At 44.1% G+C, this 14919-nt stretch overlaps 1 protein-coding gene across 12 annotated transcripts in view; it reads left to right on the top strand.

The window, feature by feature from the left end:
• Positions 1–14919, top strand: part of ASTN2 (astrotactin 2) — a 1030196-nt gene that overhangs the window by 429797 nt on the left and 585480 nt on the right. The window lies entirely within an intron of this gene.

Here is a 14919-nt window from a genome sequence, read left to right as displayed (position 1 = left end):
CTCTCCTTATCTTGCCCAGAATTCATAGTAGGCGTGCCTAGCGTGGAACGAAGCCGAGCCTCCTTTGTAATGTTGCTCCAGGTACCAGTATTGTATATTTAGGCAGCTGTTCTCATCTGTGCCAGAGTCTGAAACCTGTTCCATCAACATGACTGTTGGAACCTCTGGTTTTTGGAAGCCTTGCCCCATGTAGTGCTCTGTAGCGTCATAAAACAATTAGATTTAGGCTTAGCATTAATTTGAATTATTGTCCAGTTTCCAGAAAATATATTCTGGAAATATCAAGAGGATGTATTACATGTCTTTGGAGATATTAAGTATTGAATTACAATATTATGTCACCTTCCCTCTGCCATTTCTCTCTCGCTAGCACATACGCACTCTCAGCATGGTCTGATTTATGTCTCAACAGCTACCAAGAGAAGCTCTGTACTTAGAGAAATAGTAAGAGATGGATACTGACAGAAGCCAAAAATCTCACTCACACGTGCGCGCGCACACACACACACACACACTCTCTCTGTCTCTCTCTCACACACACACACACACGCAGTCCGCATCTTAGTAGTACGGATTGGTTTTCCCTGAAGTGAGGGGAATAGAAGATAACCTGGTGTTACAGCCAGAGCTCTAGACCCAGAGACAGATGGGATGAGTTCTGATTTGGAATCAAATCAGTCAGCTTTGTAGCTGTGCAATTTAAAACATGTACCTTTGACACCCTTCAGTTTCAATTTCCTTGTCTGTAAAGTGGGGCTAAAAGTAACATTTACCCTCGAGAGTTATTTCTAGGATCAGTTAGATTAATAGCAGCAGCAGTGATAAAGAACATGTCCATTTGAAAAGGCGCACATGGTCACATGTGATATTCCTGCAAATGCTACAAGGTAAATATTATTCATCTTCTTTTAGATGAGGAAGCTGAGAAACGGAATATTAATCAGATCCCAAGGTTATTCAAGGGCTTCCCTGGTGGTTCAGATGGTTAAAAAATCTGCCATGCTGTGCAGGAGACTCCGGTTCCATCCCTGGGTTGGGATGATCCCCTGGAAAAGGGAATGACAACCCACTCCAGGATTCTTGCCTGGAGAATTCCACGGACAAAGGAGCCTGGCAGGCACAGTCCATGGGGTTGCAGAGTTGGACACGGCTGAGCAACTAACACACAAGGTTATCCAAAGAATAAGTGGGAAGGGCACTTTTTGAATTCAGGTTTGCCAATTCCAAGGTCTGTGGTTTTCCCACTGAATTCAGAAGAGAAGAGAAGGTAGGGTAAGCGATCTGGAGAGAAAGGAACGCATACACACATGCGTGCGTGCATGCGTGCAAGCAGTGACAGTGAGAGACTCAAAAGCAGGCAGGTGCCTGGCCCTGATTTGGTCGATTGGCATCGAACCCACAGCGTAGTAATGAAACAGATCTGGGAGGAATTGCTAATATGGTTATTCTTAGTGCTCGCAGTTTTGAGTCGTCTTTGCCAAACAGCCCCTGACATTCATGCAGCTTCCTTAGGAAAGGCAAAAAGAAGCATATTTCGTGAAAAGGGTGGACTAGAAGAAGGGGGAAATGGGTCATGGAACATAGTTAAACTGCTGGATCTGGAAAATCACGCGGGGCATTCATGCATTTGTTAATTCATCCAGTTAGTCATGCCTTAGCCACACATTTTGTATTTTCATTACACATTTTTTGAACCTAACATGTGCCAGGCATTTCTCTAGGGCCTCTACATTGTTACCTCACTTCTGAAACACATCTTTTTTTGAACAGTTTTTTGTTGGAGTATAGTTAATTTCTGAACCTGGCTCGGGAAAATTCCCCGGAGGAGGGCATGGCAGTCCACTCCAGTATGCTTGTGTGGAGAATCCCATGGACAGAGGAGCTTGGCAGGCTACAGTCCATAGAGTCACAAAGAGTTCGACACAACTGAAGCGACTGAGCACGCACACAGTTGATTTACGATATTGTGTTAGTTTCTGTTATACAACAAAGTGAATCAGTCATACATCTACCCACTTTTTTAAAAAAATATTGTTTCCCATATAGGTCAAATTATTGAGCAGAGTTCCTGCAACATATCTTAAGGTAGTAGCGCTTGTTCCTGCCCTACCCAACTTGCCCCAGGAAATTGAAAAAATCAGAGGAGGTGCTATTGAGATAAGCCATGAATCCACACAGAGGAAATGAGCATCCTTGGGTAGATGGCAGAAAGTTTTTCTTTTTTTAAATAAAGCTATTATCTGACTCTTTCCCAGGCAAGACTACCATGTTGCACAACTCCAGGAGTAACATCTACATAGGATACAATTTTTCACAGAATTATCTGTGTTTATGTGTATGTAAACATATGCAGAGAAGGCAGTGGCAACCCACTCCAGTACTCTTGCCTAGCAAATCCCATGGATGGAGGAGTCTGGTAGGCTGCAGTCCACAGGGTCACTAGGAGTCGGACACGACTGGGCGACTTCACTTTCACTTTTCACTTTCATGAATTGGAGAAGGAAATGGCAACCCACCCCAGTGTTCTTGCCTGGAGAATCCCAGGGATGGGGGAGCCTGGTGGGCTGCCGTCTATGGGGTCGCACAGAGTTGGATACGACTGAAGCGACTTAGCAGCAGCAGCAGCAAACATATGCAAGCATATATACATAGACACACTCAATTATACAGTTGTATATATGAAATACACAATAACATAAATTGATAGACAAGGGCTTCCCACATGGTGCTAGTGGACAAGAATCCATCTGCCAGTGCAGGAGATGCAAGAGACATGGGTTTGATCCCTGAATCAGGAAGATCCCCTGGAGTAGGAAATGGGAGCCCACTACAGGATTCTTCAGCTCAGTTCTGTTACTCAGTCATGTCCGGCTCTTTGCGACCCCATGGACTGCAGCACGCCACACTTCCCTGTCCACCACCAACTCCCAGAGCTTGCTCAAACTCATGTCCATCAAGTTGGTGATGTCATCCAACCATCTCATCCTCTGTTGTCCCCTTCTCTTCCTGCCTTCGGTCTTTCCCAGCATCAGGGTCTTTTCTAAGGAGTCAGTTCTTCACATCAGGTGGCCAAAGTATTGGAATTTCAGCTTCAGCATCAGTCCTTCCAAAGAATATTCAGGACAGGATTCCTGCCTGAATAAATTCTATGGACATAGAAGTCTGGCAGACTCCAGTCCATGGGGGCACAGAGTCAGACGCAACTGAGCGACTGAACACATGGATAGAAGTATTAATATAATTATGCATAGAATGCATTTTTGCTGTGTAAGTTTTATTCCCTGGAATAGTGAATGCAGAGGCCCTAGCCAGGCACAGTCCTGTCCTTAGGCAATTCAAATATATTTTATTTAGTAGTCAGAGAAGCTCCATGAAACAACTATTCCTGTTGTATAGATACGGAAATTGAGGAGCCCTGCCAAGATTAAGTGATTTGTTCCAAGGTCACACAGTTATTGAATGCCTGGGCTAGGATGTAATCCATGCTTGTTTGACTCCAAAGTCCAGACCTTTGCCTTCCACCCAAGTTCATGGCTTATGTGAGCAACTGACAGAGAAGAAAGTTTTTCAATATTAGCAAAGCAGAGCTAAAGGATCTTTGAGTTTTCTGAGCAACTGTCTATCAGGTTCATTCAAGAAGCACTGATCTTAGATCAAAAAGAAATCTGATACCAAGATTAGGTTTGATGCATAAATTCCCAATGAATTAATTAAGACATTAAAAAAAAAAGGGAGACAAAATAACTGAATTATTAAAGTAAAAGTAAATAGCTGCCTTTAATCTCCACAATTATTCTTTAAAATTTTAAGTTACTTAAAGAAAAACGAGAAGTGTTTTATGACTTTGTTATTTTTCCCTGCTGCCTAGCTTGATACCAAATTGTTATATCCCTGGGGAGAGAAATAATTTTTTGAGATTTCAACACTTCAAACCTCTTTTGTTCAGACTCAAACACCCCTAACTCAACTTTGAAGCAAGAGCCGGGATATGTAAAAGCCTGTGGAATTCTGTGGCAATCTGTTTTAGCCAGACTTTGATCACAATTTGAGATGGGGAAGACAGAAAGTGGTAGAAACACAATTGCCTGACCTCTATATGGGGAGAGGGAGCAACACTTTGAAACAAGTTTATTTGGAAGTATGTCTTTTTCTAACATAGAATACCGGTGGGCTGTCTATATCCATGCTTCCTTTTCTGGGACATCTAGTGATGGATTCTTCAGTGTCTCTTATATGACATGGGCCTCACAAATATATTAACGTTTCATCTTCTCATTGAAGGATCTCTAGCTTATGACATCTTTCTTCCATGGAATCTACTCTTTTATTCTTTTTTAATTTAACTTTTATTGAAGCCTCATTAATTTGCAATGTTGTGTTAGTTTCAAGTGTATGGCAAAGTGAACAGTTAGTATTATTTTTCAGATTATTTTCCATTATAGGTTATTGCACGATAATGGGGCTTCCCAGGTGGTACTGTGCTGTGTCGTATTTAGTTGCTCAGTCTTGTCTGACTCTTTGTGACCCCATGGACTGTTAGCCCACCAGGCTCCTCTGTCCATGGGAATTCTCCAAGCAAGAATACTGGAGTGGGTGACCATGCCCTCCTCCAGGGAATCTTCCCAACCCAGGGATGGAACCTAGGTGTCCTGCATTGCAGGCAGATTCTTTACTGTCTGAGCCACCAGAGAAGCCATCCCAGGTGGTGCTAGTGGTAAAGAACCTGCCTGCCAATGCAGGAGACATAAGAGATCCCTGGATCAGGAAGGTCCCCAGAGGAGGGCATGACAACCCACTCCAGTATTCTTACCTGGAGAATCCCATGCACAGAGGGGCCTAGGGGGCTATAGTCCATAGGGTCTCAAAGAATCAGGCACAGCTGAAGCGACTTAGCATGCACACATGCAAAAGATATTGCGTATAGTTCCCTGCTATATAGTAGGCCACTACTGTTTACCTATTTTACGTATAGTGGGCTTCCATTGTGGCTCAGCTGCTAAAGAATCCGCCTGCAATGCGGGTAACCTGGGTTCTTTCTCTGGGTTGAAAAGATCCCCTGGAGAAGGGAAAGGCTACCCATTCCAGTATTCTGGCCTAGAGAATTCCATGGACTACAGTCCATGGGGTCGCAGAGAGCTGGATATGACTGAGTGACTTTCATTTTCACTTTTCACTTTCACAACCAAACTGCTGTTCCCTCTCCCATCCAGTGATGTTGGGAGTGCTAGGAACCAGGTCAGGCAGTGGACTGGGCACCTGTGGAATGAATGAAAATAGCTTCGCTCAAATGAGGGTTTGTATCCTGGACCCCATGAACCCCCATGGGGCCCACAGATAGAACTGTATTTCAGTTATTGGTTTCCTCTATAATACTATGCATTATGTTTTATATATTTGAAAATTTTATTCTGAGAAATGATCCATAGGGACCCATGACACAAAATAAAAAGTTATTAAATCGAGCAAATGCCAGGCTTAAAAGATAAGTCGCTGTCAAAAAAGAGGTAATACATCAGTTTGCTCAGGCTGACATAAGAGAGTTCCACAGGTGATGTGGCTGAAACAACAGACATTTATTTCCTCACGGTTCTGGAGGCTAACATTCGAGATCAAGGTGTTGTCAGGGTCAGTTTCTTTTAAGGACCTCTCTCCTGGGCTTGGTGATGGCTGTCTGATGGCTGTCTTCTCCCTGATCTTCACATGGTCTTCCTTCTGTGGGTGTTTGTATCCTAATCTCTTTTTCTTGGAAGGACATCTGCAGTTTTAATAGAATGTAGGCTCACCCTCATGACTTCATTTAACCATAATTATCTCTTTAAAGATCCTGTCATTACAATAGACATGCTGCTGCTGCTAAGTTGCTTCAGTCGTGTCCGACTCTGTGAGTCCCCATAGATGGCAGGCCACTAAGCTCCTCTGTCCCTGGGATTCTCCAGGCAAGAACACTGGAGTGGGTTGCAATAGACATGAGGTACAGACAAATACTATTTGATTCCACCCATATGAGATACCTTGACTTCCCTGGTGGCTCGGTGGTAAAGATTTTGCCTGCCAATGCAGGAGACTCGGGGTTGACCCCTGGGTCAGGAAGATCCCCTGGAGAAGGAAATGGCAACTCACTCCAGTATTCTTGCCTGGGAAACCCCATGGCCAGAGAAGCCTGGTGGGCTATAGTCCATGGGGTCGCAAAAGAGTTGGACACGACTTAGCAACTAAACTACAATGTGAGGTGCCTAGAATAGTCAAATTCATGGTCTGAAAGTACATTGATAGATGCCCCAGACATGGGTGGGGTGAGAAGGGGTGTTGAATGCAGACACTAGCTAAACTGGGGAGTTTAGGAAGGTTAAAAATTCGGAGATGGATGATGATGAGAGGTGCATGATACTGTGAATATACTTGGTGCCCCTGAACTGACCAGTTAAGTGTGGTTAAAATAGTATGTTTTATGTGACTTTTTCCACAATAATAATAATAATTAAAAAAAAAAAAATTAAAAGGTCGTGTCATCAAGTACAGTCGCATTCTGAGGCACTAGACTTTAGAACTTCAACTAAGGAATTTCAGGGTGGACTCAACTCAGCCCATGACAGGTAGAGACATTCCAGAGAAACAGGTTGAAGTTGATCCAAGGAGAAGAGAACAGAATGACAGAAAGAACAAGAGCGGCCAGGAGAAGTTCAGGTTAGGCATTGAAGTTTGTGGCAGATTCCCTTTTCAGAGGTGACTGTACAAGAACCAACCCCCCGCAGCCCCCACCCTCCTACCCCATGACCCTAGAGGAGCTGTTGCTGTCTCCCCAAGACTGAGTACCCCCAGCTACCATGCGGTCTCTGCTCACTCTCACAAACCCTCGAGCTGTTGTTTTTAACCTCATGTTTACAGAGTGATCACCCCTTAAGTAGTGTTCAGTCCAAGGCTGGTGGCAGAAAGCATTCAGGCCTGGCTTGGGGCTCTGTGGATGGGGGGTCAAGGGTGAGGTAGGATGGAGTGCATTTTTCAGGGATCTTGTGGGGCTGAAGGTGAGATGGGCTCCTCATTTCTGCTCCCCCATAATTTGTCTTCCCTTCTGTGCCTGGAAAGACAGTCCCCCCAGGTCCAAGTCAGATGGGGTCATCATGGAGTTACATGATGTAACAGAGAGAAGGAAACCTGTGATTGTATGACACCCAAAGAAAGAGGGGACAGAAGGGAGAGCTGAAAACGTTGGGCTAAAAGAGTTCCCTGAGCTTCATTCGTGAAGACCATCTTTCAGCCGTGCAGTCCTTCCCTCTTTGGCTCCTCATTGTCCACCGTGACCAGAGCCTTCTTTTCAAATCTTCTCTCTACGGTTTTCGGAGGTCTTGTCATGATGGGAGGTGTCACGAAAGGGATTTGCAGTGCTGTCTGGCTCCCCAGGCAGTTCTGTCTGGTGACACCTCCTTCCGGGGTATTTTTAGTTCTCATCCGTAGCTTTCTGTCTTTGGGGGCTGATGTGCCTCTGGCTCTCCCGACTCCACCATGGAGTGTCCTGAGCTCCCCGGCTCACCCCTGATCTATGCTGCACAATTACAGGAGCAGGCTTATAATCGATGTAATTGAAGATCAGAGTTAATAAGGACCTCCATGCCCGTGCGGTCCCCTGAGCAATGCTGAGCTTCAGATGCGAGATAAGGAAACGATTGGGCTGAACTGAAAATCCATTTGGCTAATTAGATGATGTATATTCCTACAGCCAGGGGGAGAAAAATATGTATATATTTAAAAATAAGGAAACATGACATTTTGAAGTTGAGATTTTGGAAGAGATTCATTTCAGAGTCATTGCTCTCTGAGGAAATTGATGTGAGCATGAAGAAGAATCTCAGAGCATCCAAACAGGGATATTTTTGATCCTAAGTCAAGAAAATAAAGTAGGGGTCCATCGGAAAGCTAAAGGTGTATGAAACACCTGGAGAAAGGTGTTTTTATTCCTTTCCTATGGATTTATTCTCGAAGTACTGCTAGAATTTACCCAGGGAGAATTGCTTGCTCTTCTGTGACTTACGACTCTCTCCATTCGCCCACCCTCATTCTACACACACACACCCCAACACCAACACACACACCTTCAGAACCTCCACTACACTGTAAGCACTCTGGTGACTATAGTTATATAAGGCGTGGTCTTCAAGAAATTCACAATCTAGATGGGAAGATAAGAAAAGGAGAATTGAAAGATGTAGTTTTTCATAAGATTTGCCGCCTTGAACTTCCTCTCTTCCTTCCTGGACAATAAGTTCTCATGGGCGGACACCATATTTTGCTCATCCAGAGCATAAGGATAGGAAATAACACTTAATAGGTGCTTTATTTGTTAAATGGACAAAGGTATGAGTGAATGAATCTTTGACAGCATATACAGCTGTTAGTTGAGTCAGCTACTTTGTAATTATTAAAGAGATTAAGAGGCATCGAGCCGGATCTGAACACAAGTCTTCAGAAGCAAATTCCACCTCAACTTTCGTCTAGTTTGTTGATCTCTATTGCATTCTTCAAAGTGTAGCTTTATTGCACTTCTTCGAAGTGTAGTCTTTAAGCTACACTTTGAATTCCTCTCCGATTCCCCCTTTACCTTTGCCTTATATCTACTTGACTTCCCTGGTGGCCCAGACGGTAAGGCGTCTGCCTACAATGCGAGAGACTCGGCTTCAATCCCTGGGGTTGGGAAGATCCTCTGGAGAAGGAAATGGCAACCCACTCCAGTACTCTTGCCTGGAAAATCCCATGGATGGAGGAGCCTGGTAGGCTACAGTCCATGGGGTCGCAGAGAGTCGGACACGACTGAGCGACTTCACTTTCACTTTATATCTACATGCTCATCACTTTCAGGCAGTTCTCACAGCACTCTTTTGGTGTTTAGTCACTAAGTCATGTCTGATTCTTGCAACTCCATGGACTACAGCATGCCAGGCTTCCCTGTCCTTCTCTGTCTCCCAGAGTTTGCTTAAAATCATGTCCATTAAGTCAGTGATGCCATCCAACCATCTTGTCCTCTGTTGCCCCTTTCTCCTCTTACCCTCAATTTGTCCCAGGATCAGGGTCTTTTCCAGTAGATCAGCTTTTTGCATCAGGTGGCCAAAGTATTAGAGATTCAGCTCCAACACCAGTCCTTCCAATGCATATTCAGGGTTGATTTCCTTTAGGGTTTACTGGTTTGATCTCCTTGCAGTCCAAGGAACTCTCAAGGGTCTTCTCCAGCACCACATTTCAAAAGCATCAATTTTTCATCACTCAACCTTCTTTATGTTCCAACTCTCACATCTATACACAACTACTGGAAAAACCATAGTTTTGACTAGATGGAACTTTGTCAGCAAAGTGATGTCTCTGCTTTTTAATATGCTGTCTAGGTTTGTCACAGCTTTGCTTCCAAGGAGTAGGCGTCTTTTAATTTCAGTCACCATCCGTGGTGATTTTGAGCCCAAGAAAATAAAATCTACCTCTGTTTCCATTGTTTCCCCATTTACTTGCCATGAAGTGATGGGACAAGATCCCATGATGTTAGTTTTTTTGAATGCTGAGTTTTAAGTCAACTTTTTCACTCTCCTGTTTCACCTTCATCAACAGGCTCTTTAGTTCCTCTTCACTTTCTGCCATAAGGCTGGTATCGTCTGCATATCTGAAGTTGTTGATATTTCTCTTGGCAACCTTGATTCTAGTTTATGATTCATTCAGCCTGACATTTCTCATGATGTACTCTGCATATAAGTTAAATAAGCAGGATGACAATATACAGCCTTGATGTACTCCTTTTCCAATTGTGAACCAGGCCATTGTTCCATGTCCAGTTCTAACTGTTGCTTCTTGACCTGCATAGAGATTTTTCAGGAGGCAGGTAAGGTGGTCTGGTATTCCCATCTCTTGAAGAATTTTCCACAGTTTGTTGTGACTCACACAGTCAAAGGCTTTAGTGTAGTCAATGAAACAGATATAGATGTTTTTGTGGGAAATGAAAGTGATAGTCACTCAGTCGTGTCCAACTCTTTGCAACCCCATGGATTATATAGTCCATGGAATTATCCAGGCCAGAAAACTGGAGTGGGTAGCCTTTCCCTTCTCCAGAGATCAAACCCAGGTCTCCCGCATTGGAGGCAGATTCTCTACCAGCTGAGCCACAAGGGAAGCCAAGAATACTGGAGTGGGTAGCCTATCCCTTCTCCAACAAGTCTTTCTGGCCCAGCAATCAAACTGGGGTCTCCTTATGGAGGATATTGTATCTACCTCTGCATACATTGGGCTTCCCTGGTGGCTCAGATGGTAAACAATCCACCTACAATGAAGGAGACCCGGATTTAATCCCTGGTTTGTGAAGATCCCCTGGAGAAAGGAGTGGCTACCCACTCCAGTATTCTTGCTTGGAGAATCCCATGGACAGCAGAGCCTGGCAGGCTACAGTCCGTGGGGTCACAAAGAGTCAGACACGACTGAGCCACTGAGCACCCACTGCATACATTTGATCTCCCTTGTTATTCCACAGTTTTGCTGGAGTCAGTCTGTCTTTGAATCTTTATGTCTATTTCTTACTCGGAGCGGTTTAATGAGTGTTGGGTGAATGGACATGGTTTACCCCTTGATTAGACTTCTCAGTCACTTTCTCTCACTCTCATGTGGCCGCTTTCTGGTACATATCCTTGCCCCTTCATACTGAGTCCCTCTAGCATCTCTACTTTCATCATCCACAGCAGAAGTTCAGTTCTCTGGGTGAACAAGAGCTCAGAAGCCATGATGGCAGATTTCAAGTTTTGGTTTGCAATTAGGGAGACTCTGAAGGGCTAGTCTTGCATTCTGACTCCCATGCGTGCATGCACACGTGCATGCTAAGTCGCCACATGCATGTCCGACTCTGTACGACACTATGGCCTGTAGCCCACCAGACTCCTCTGTCCATGAGATCCTCCAGGCAAGAATACTGGGTGGGGGGGTTGCCATATCCTCCTCCAAGGGGTCTTCCCAACCCAGGGATCGAACCTGAGTCTCTTATGTCTCCTGCATCAGAAGGTGGGCTGTTTACCACTAGAGCCACCTGAGAAGCCCCACAGGATGGAAAAAAAAAATAAGTTTCGGGATCAAGGCAGAAGCATATCTGCTTCCTAATTCCATCATAAAGTGAGCTACACTTTCTCTAGTCAAGCATGGGACTTTAATTTCATTATTTCATTCAACAGATACTCACCAAACTCCTAGTATGTGCCATATCTTTTACTGGGGGCTGGATTGATAAGGACTGATGAATGAATCATGACTTCTTTCCTGCAGGAAGTCACAGTGTATCAGAGAAAGCAGAAGCCCTTCAACACGATAGGAACACACTGAAGGGGGAGGTAAAGACTACCTAAAGAGGAGTAGAAGGACCAAGGAAGGCAACTCTGCCTGACACCCAACCACAGCCTCGATTCTCGAGATAATCTGGGATAATGGGCATGCCCTAGCTTTGGATGCTGAAAAACTTGGATTAAGTTTCTACTTTGGCCACTTACTGGTTGTGCAAATTTGACTAAATCAATCTGTCTCTCTGAACCTTATGTGGTCTGTCTGTAAAAGGTGGCCATACTTATCCTGCCAGGTTCTTCTAAAGATTAAGTGAATGCTCATCCCAGGATATGGACCCAATAGTATGTTCAAAGGATAGTAACTCCCTTCTGTCATTAAAACCAACATATTATCTTTTTTAAAGACTTTGAGGACAACTTGCTTTTGGGTGAGTCACTTCCGAAGAGAATCATGTTTCTCATATTTGAAAAGATCTGTTAATCAGTAGTGCCTTCAGAGCTTCCAAGATCAGAAGAAATTTAAATAGTAGTCAAAATAGCTCCAGCAAGTTGAGATTTCGCCGTGTGCCAGGGACTTCACATGCTGTAGTGGATGTTCTGACACTGCTTCCAAATCGCTTATTAGAACACGGGTACTCATCCCTCCAGCTGCCTGAAATGTTGACGGTTGAGCACTCTGAGTCTTTCTTGGAGAAATGCCCTCCATTGAAAAGGAGTACTTCACTGGAACTTTGATCCCTTCCCAGGGATGTCTCTGCCCCTATGATGGTTAGTGTTGGAGATACAAAGACCTAACACCTTTGTCTTGATTTGGATCACAAGTCTAAAGGACCGTCTCTGCTCCAGTGCTTCCCATGGCCTCAGCTGTAACTGCATGCAATCCCGCTTCTCCCTCTGCCCAATCCCACTTTGCTCATGTCCCAACAAGAGAACACCCCCCAAAACCTCCTGCATCCCACTGTCTGACTTCGAGTCTGATTTCTGGTGAACCTGACCCAAGACAAATGCATTGTCTCATTTAGTCTTTATCTTTTTTTTTTTTTTCCAACCCTGTGAAAGGAAAATCAATATCTACCTCTTTCTTAGGCTTTGACAGAGATGTGTTTTCTTGTCCAAGCTTACAGAACCAGTAGGTAGCAGACTGAAGATCTCAATACCTGTCTTGCCAGCTCTGTTCTCTTCATCCCCGTGCTGTGTCACTTCCCTAAACTAGTGGGATTAGCCAAACTCAGCCCTGGGACATAATTCAATATCCATCCCTCAGTCTTTAGTGAGAATAAATACAAGAATTATCCATTTAAACAGCATGACTGTGCTTTTCAAAAGAAAAATCTGTAGTTGATACTGACGTTCAGTGCCTTGCACATGGACCCATGTGACATGTTTCTGCTCGGGCTTAGTTCCAGAGGGGAAAATATGGCTTTGTAGATAGATTTGCATATCATCCCTTGCCAGAAAATTTGAAATATGGAATCCAGCAGACTTCTTCTTCTTGTTCTTCTTTTTTCTTTTTTTTTTTTTTTATTCCCTTTAGCTGCCAAGGATTTGAAGGCTAACTTCAAATGTGGTCATTCCCTTATCTCTGAGCCTGATGCCATCTACTCCTTATGCTTTTCACACAGAGTCCTCTTCATCCTCATCAAAACCATGTTGTCCGCTGTGCTTTTATTTAGAAACTCTTTCTATATGATGATATAAATTATACCGTGTGTGTGAATTAGAGAAGACAACATTGCCTGCCATGCTTGCATCCTTTTCAGAGTATCTTAGCTCCTGGCAGCCAGGTAGTATCTGAAGTGGTCCTCGCTCTCTGCTCACTTCATTGGCCCACAGCTGGGTACCAGAGCCCAGATGAGCCTGACATTGGTTAGCTGGCAGGGTCTGATGTGACCTGACAGGTTGCTGCCAAATCCACAGGAAGTCTATTAACTGAGTCCTTCTTTGGAAAATTTAAATTGCATTCATGAAAGATTTTTTTTTTCACTTGATAGTGATATAGAGAGAAGGCAATGCAGGGAGAGAAGCTGAGTCATGCTAATTTTGAAACAATTTAAAATCTCCTCCTGCTGAGGTCTCTAGGCCTGCCATAAATCTAGAACCACTTTGTGGTTCTGTGTCCAGCTTTGTGAAGCCTATTTGTGATCCTATTTGAACTATTTTTATCCCTCTTTCCCCCCATGAAATTCCACTTGCACTGTATTGCTACACATATACACTGTTCATGCCTAACGTGCCATCACCTTCAGTGGACTTCTGTTACATGACCCCAAAGAAAATATGTATGTAGTTCACGTGTATGTGGGCTTCCCAGGTGGTGCTAGTGATGAAGAACCTGCCTGCCAGTGCAGGAGATGCAAGAGACTTACATTCAGTCCCTGATTTGGGAAGATCCCCTGGAGAAGGAAATGCAACCCACTCCAGTATTCTTGTCTGGAGAATCCCATGGACAGAGGAGCCTGGAGGGCTACAGTCCATAGGGTTCCAAAGAGTCAAACACGACTGAGCAACTTAGCATGAATACACACATATGCGTGTGTATATATGTGTGTTAATCCACATATGGCTGTCTGTATATATGTGTCTGTGTATATGCATGTTAAAAAGGAGCAATTTTGGAGCCTAGATTGCCAAGTTAGAGTCTTTTGTTTGGCCTACATAAGCTTTAAAGAACAAATTTCAACCATCATTTTCAAACTGGTTGATCACAGCAAAAATCTGAATTTTCTGCCTCTTCTGATGAAAACCTAGCACCACTTACCTTTAGACCCATTTGACCTGAGCTGGCTGGAGCTGGGCTGCAGGTGCTCCCTGTGAATAGAGCCCGCAGCACCCAGCTCACCCCAAGCTCCACCTTTCCTTATTGTTTCCCAGCATTAAGGCATTTTCCATTGCATGGGTGCTGCTTTTTGTTTTGGAGGTGCTACAGATCTTTTGAATCATCCTTTTCTCTCTCACCCTCTTTCTCTATCCCTCATACAATAAAATAAAACAACCTAAGCCAGGGGGCCACCATGCTATTTCCTTTACACTCAGCCAGTATTCCCCATGGATGTCATCTGCCTGTCCCCTGTGGGCCATTAGTGACCCATTTCAAGGGAGATGCATGGGTGGCAGAAACAAAAACTTTTTGTATTTTATATTTTAATACAGTAAGTCTTCTATAAACGAACCTTCAAGTTGCGAACTTTCAAAGATGCGAACGTGCGTTCACATGTCCAGTCATATCAGTTAGTTCACGTGAATATCATCATCTGTAAAAGTTGGGTACAAGGCTCACCCTGTTGGACTTATGAACAAACTGGACTTACAAGCGTGCTCTGGGAACAGAACTTGTTTGTATGCAGGGAACTTAATGCACTCAATCATTCTTTCCTAGGACAAATCCGGCACTGGCTAAGCACTTTATCCACATTAATTTATTTCATTTTCACAACACCGGGGTGGGCTCTGTTAGTATTCCCATTTACAGACGACGCGGCCAAGACCCAGAGGGAGTGAGTGGCTTCCCCAGAGTCTAGGGCTGGTAATGCCAATCTGGGATTTGAACTCAGGTCTCTCTCAGTCTTGAGGGCCTGGCTCTCAAGCACTCGGCAGAACTGTCTCTCATGTCTGACTTGTCTGTCTCCGT

The sequence above is a fragment of the Bubalus bubalis genome, chromosome 3 (genome assembly GCF_019923935.1).
Source record: "Bubalus bubalis isolate 160015118507 breed Murrah chromosome 3, NDDB_SH_1, whole genome shotgun sequence".
Classification (NCBI taxonomy): Eukaryota; Metazoa; Chordata; class Mammalia; order Artiodactyla; family Bovidae; genus Bubalus; species Bubalus bubalis.
The sequence above is the reverse complement of the archived record's forward strand: the minus strand, read 5'-3'. Positions and strand labels throughout refer to the sequence as shown.